The sequence below is a fragment of the Cornus florida genome, unplaced genomic scaffold, assembly GCF_030987335.1.
Source record: "Cornus florida cultivar Cherokee Brave unplaced genomic scaffold, ASM3098733v1 CherokeeBrave_3.0.0_Hap2_Chr04, whole genome shotgun sequence".
Lineage (NCBI taxonomy): Eukaryota > Viridiplantae > Streptophyta > Magnoliopsida > Cornales > Cornaceae > Cornus > Cornus florida.
In genome coordinates, this window is record NW_026775574.1 from 54,012,732 (window position 1) to 54,018,702 (window position 5,971).

Sequence of the window (5,971 nt, forward strand, 5' to 3'; positions counted from 1 at the left end):
CGATCATTCCATAGCAAGCAAAGGAAAAATATATCAATTTTAACATGCTTAATTTATACCACAAAACATGATTAATAATTGATAATTATCCACAGAAAGTTTTTACAACAATTTAAGCAATTTAATCCACCTGCATTCAAGAACAGTTCGCATATCTTGCTATAAACTGTTTACGGTTCAATCCTATAAACCCTAAGTAAACTGTTATTCCTACCCACACCCTTTAAAGTCTTTATATGATCACAGAATTCATTTAATCTCTCATGTACAGTCCCTGAATGTCCTAAACAGACCAAAAACTCAGCCCAGAAGCAAAATTCGTCGAAAATTGCATCAAAAGGGGAAGGAGCCGCCTCCCCCACATGGGGAGCCGCCTCCCCCTTGTGTGGAGCCAGCTCCACTCCATGTGGAGCAGCCTCCACACACCCTAGAGCCGGCTCCACCTTGTGTGAAGCTGCCTTTTCCTCCTTTCTCCCTCTCTGCTTGTTTTCTTTCATCGTTTTCATCTTCGGCGACTTCCACCACCTCCGTCCTCCATGGTCAAGGTTCCTAGATGTCTAAACTAGGTTCTAGAATGTCCATGGGACAACTTAATTCTTAATACAACTCCTAACATCTGTAAAAAGAATTTAATCCGAGAAATTTAGCATTACCGTAATCCCACTGTTTCAAACAACTCAACTATGCACCCAGATTTAATCTAGTGTTCTCCTAAGGTGTTCTAGAATAATAAATCTCCTTACACATCAATGGACATAAATTAGAACAATAATTACGCAAGAAAGCATTTAAATCAATAATACAGAACTTGAAAACATGTTCTAGTTACAGTATTTTAAACATGCAACTTAGTTTAATTTTAATCCTTTTATGTTCCTGGAGTTGTATTAGACCTGTAAAGAACACGAGCAAATGGCAGAGAGTTAGGTATAGAACTTGCCATTAGCCTTGCACAGTCGTCTTCCTACGTTCTCCGGCAACGTCCTACTGAAAACCTCATTTGTTCTCTCTCTGCCTCCACTGTCGTGAATAGTTTTTTTTTTTCTTTCTAAAACCCTAAGTAGACTTAATACTTATATTTATAGGTTTATGCAGAACCTAAAATCAAGCCAAACCCTACAATGAATCCTAACCGGGCCATAGAGAATCCTCATTAAAATCTACGTCAGCTACCAAGACTTAACTTCTAAAACAAAACCCTAAATTAAACCAATTAAGCATTTAAAAGAATTAAAATACCAAAAATACAATTAACTAAACAATTAAATACATTAAAATATAATTAACTAAACAATTAAATAAACTAAAATACAATTAACTAAACAATTAAATAAATTAACATACAATTAACTAAATAACAAGCAAATAAACCAATAATTTCAAATAAATTCATATATTCAAATACACAAGCAAAATAAACAATTTTAAATTATTAAAAATGCAATTAAATATTAACCAAAATACCAGTACTATCCTTTTTAAAATTAGGGGTATTACAAAATGTAATACAATGCCCTATAATTTCCCAACCTTAGTCTCAGCCGACTCCAAACTTGGATTTTACTGACCCTAAACTTGGTCTCTACCGACCCTAAACTCATATTTTGAAAACCACTAACCGACTTTACCGAGGCGAGATTGATTAGCTATCCCTGGCCTCTAAACCGACGACCATATGGGGCCTAGTAATCAACTTTACACGTCCTAAACTGGCACGCGTTCCCTCTAGATCAAGTTAATACCGGACTCGCGAAATCCAATTCCTTTTTATAAGATCATTTCAAAACCCTTTTCTCATTCTTCCTTTCCCACCTTGTCATGCACAGGTACCAATCTCATCAATTTAACTTCAATTTCATTTCCATAATAACAATGACATAAGCATAGCAGTTTCTATGAACCAAGTACAAGCATGACATTTTCTATAAGTTGAACAAAAGCATGAAATTTTTTATAATATAACTACAAGCAAGGCTTTTTGTAAAAAACAAATATAAGCATGGAATTCCTTCCTCAAATGAAAACAAATATGGCATTTCTCCTTTATTTAGTGTTAAGCATGCTATTCAATTAAGCCATCATAGTACCATCACACTAACATTTAATTTCAACATAGAATTGCACATTCTTTCCACATAGCATATTTTGAACACTTAAACACATCATTTGCATCCATTTAGCAACAATTTCATAGACAAAGCATTCAACTTGAAATTAATAGAAGAATAAGAATTAGTTCTCAAAGAAAGACAAAGTTTGAAGGCTTAGAAAACCCCTACCTCAATTTCTTCTAGCCAAATAGGCCCTAAGGCCAAGGCCAAATTCAAAATCCTCCCAACCTATGCAATATTGGTGCCAAATCAAAGCCCTCTTCGAGCTCTGCAACAACTCTTTTTTGATCATCTTCAAATTCCCACTCCAAACCTTTCAAATCTAAGTTTAAAACATCATGTATATGTGTATATGTGTAGATATAGAAAGAGAAAGATAAGAGTTAGAGGAAGAAAGGAAAATGCCGATAAATGAAAAGGAGAAAAAAGTTGGTTTGGTCTTTCTTTGCATGAATGGCTCTCCTTGAGCTAAATGTCAACAAATGGATGATTTCTAACTTATGGCCAAGTTACTTAAATGCCCTTCCTCTTCCTTTGCAGTACCATCTACATCCCATAAATATCTCCTCTAATATATAGATACACATAAATGTATATGTGTGTGAAATGTCCACAATACCCCTCAATGAAATTGGCAAAACTGGGAGAGGTTCCCAAGCCCGAAAATCGTCTCAACTTTTAAAAAATTCTAAAATTAATCTTGTCTCCTCTAATTGGCTTAAAATAAATATAATGCACTTCTAAAACCTTTGGTTCAAGAAAATGGCCTAGACGGCCCTCTGGTCTGTGTGACATGCAAAACGAGGCACAAAAAGTAAATACAATAAAAACTCAAAAAAATTCAGAAAAATTCGGGACATTACACAAAACGTACCTAAAATGATCACACTAGGGTGCTCTCAGCAATAACAATAGGGAAAGGGATAAGTAATAGTGCACTCTAAAGCAATATAGAATCAGATAGAAGAGAGAGATGAGAACAAACCCAAGATAAAGCATGAAAGATAATGCATGACTGCTCACAAAGGCAAAATAGTTTAAACCTGTTGATTTTGTATTTTATTTTTTTACAAAACCCATCGATCTGATTGAAACTTAATCGATCAGCCCGCAAGCTATTTTTGGGAGATTTCATAAATTTTTCTAACTGTTGGGAATTCTGATTGATCTAGTAGTAACTCGATAGATTAGGCCGATAGGTGATTTTTGGGCTCTGAAATTTTTTTCTAAGTGCTGGAAAATCCAATCAATCGAATTAAAACTTGATCGATCGAGTTTTCTCAGAAGTGACCCTTAAGCCATGAGTGGCAACCTTGACTCGAAACTACAATATTTTTGGTATTTTTGAAAAAAAAGAAAGAAAATCAAACCCTAAATCTAGTAACATAAATGAAAAAAAAAAAAAAAAAAAAAACAAAAAAAACAAAAATGAAAAATAGAGTTTGGAAACTCTATGGGTGCTAGGTTTAACGTCCCTAGTTGATGAAAATGAAACTCTCTAGCTTGGATCCAACAACTAGATTACCTCCCTCCTCACCATTGCTTCTATGTGCCCTTGAGGTCCACTCAATGGACTACTTCTTTGGGTATTTATTAGATTTGAAGTAATGGGAACTGGTAGAGTTCCATCGGCACCCATGAAAGCACACTTAAGCTTATCTGATGGCTTAAGCTTAAATTTATGAGTAGACTCAGGAGAAAGAGAATGAGGCATGCTTGAGTTCAAAGGAGGAGGCTCTTTTGTTGGAAAAATGGGGTGTGCGTCCTCAACCACTTCATTAACATCATTCACAAGGAAATGCTCATCTTTATCAGGGAATGGGGAGTGGTATTGAAGATATTTAATTTGACTTTCATATACCCAAAAGAGATCTTCATAACCCCCGTCCTACTATTGATGTTTGCATTAACAGTAGATAGAAAGGGACGGCCTAGAATGACAGGTATATGACTTTAAGTGTTGTGGATCGGTTCTGTATCAAGCACTACAAAGTCTACCGGGAAGTAAAGTCTATCCACTTTGATAAGAATATCTTAAATGATCCCACGCGCTTTCTTAATGGACGTATCAGTGAGTTGTAAGACAACCGACATGTGTTTCAATTCACCCAACCCCAATTGAAGATACACCAAGTAACGTAGAATATTGACACTCGCTGCTAAGTCCAAAAGAGCTTTTTAAATTTCATAATCCCCAATGATGCAAGAAATGGTAGGGGCACCAAGATCTTTGAACTTGGGAGGAGTGTTATATTGAATGATGGAGCTTACTTGCTCGATGAAAACAACTTTCTTAAGCACGTCACTCTTAGATTTCCGTTTTTTAGCACACAAGTCCTTCAAGAACTTAGCATAAGGAGGAATTTTCCTAATAACATTAAGAAGAGGAAGATTGAAAACAACTTTCTTAAGCACATCATTCTTAGATTTCCGTTTTTTAGCACACAAGTCCTTCAAGAACTTAGCATAAGGAGGAATTTTCCTAATAACATTAAGAAGAGGAAGATTGATTTTGACTTGTTTAAACACTTCCATTATGTCATTGATTTTCTTTTGTTGTCTTCTGAAAAGGGACGAGTCTTTTAAAGCTTGAGGAAATGGAGTCCTAGGCTTATATGGGTTCTCTAATGAAGGGGAAGAAGATGATGATGGATTTTCTTTCTTGTCATACTCACTCTCTTGGAGTGAACTAGGAATGGATTTCGGCATTAGCAAAGGATACTCAAATTTTGGGTCATTCTCTTCACTTAGTGGTTCTCGAACCTTATTGTCGACAATTCGCCCATTTCTTAAAGTAGTGATGGCTTGCAATTGTTTGTGGTGGGAAGGTCCCAATGAGGGATGTCCTTCCACCATATAGTGAGCCTTTAGATTGACCTCGGGTTGACTTGGAAGTTTTCCCTTTACCTTTGCACTAAGTGCATTAGTGAGCTGCCTGATTTGGGACTCAAGCTTCAAAATAGGTTACGAATGGAATGAAGCAATTGTGTTTTCGCCACAAGATTGCCCAAAACGACCAACACCTTGTCCTAAAAAACAGGATTCTTTAGAGGTGCTTAAGATGGATGAGAATGTGAATTGAAAGCAGGAGATGCTTGATGATATGAACTTAAAGAATGATTGGCATTTGGATGAAAATATTGAGGTGGATGATATGATTGAGGATGAGGATTTTGATTAAAAACTTGATAAGGAGGCACATATTTTCCTTGAGAAGTATTAGAACTTGAACCTTGATTTCTCTATGAAAAAAATTGGATGATCTCTCCACCCAGGATTGTAGATATTAGAATAAGGATCATTCCTAGGGCGAGAAAAAGTAGTATTGACTTGCTCTTGAGAATCATAGAGAAATTGTTGTCTCATGGGACAATCCCAAGTAACATGATAATGATTGGAGCAAATCGTGCAAATTTCACTTGGAATAAAAGAAGATGAAAGCATTTGAGGTGCCGAAGGATGTCCTAGTAAGAATTGATCAAACCTTTGAGTGACGGTTTTGACTTGAGCGGTGACCTCTAAGGAATTATCAATGTTAAGGAGATTATCAACTGTCTTCCCACCTAACATTAATATCTTACCCGAGCTAGTAGATGAAGCACGGTGCATGGAAATCTCACTTAAGTTTTCGATTAAAATCCATACTTCATCTTTATTTTTGAGCATGAATGTGCTCCCACATAAGGCATCCACCATTTGTCGATGATAATCGGATAAGCTTTCATAGAAACATTGTACAAGTTGCCATTTAGGAAATTCATGGTGAGGGCATTTCCAAAGCAAATCATTTAGTCTCTCCCACACCTCATAGAATGGTTCACCATCATTTTGAGAAAATGCCATTATTGCTTTCCTAATTT

The 5,971-nt window shown here is 36.0% G+C and overlaps 1 non-coding gene across 1 annotated transcript; it reads left to right on the forward strand.

Annotated features, from left to right (window-relative positions):
* The first annotated feature begins 5,865 nt into the window (after positions 1 to 5,865).
* On the forward strand, positions 5,866 to 5,971 carry LOC132305616 (small nucleolar RNA R71). The gene has a single exon (XR_009481655.1). It is a non-coding gene; the product is annotated as a small nucleolar RNA R71 (small nucleolar RNA).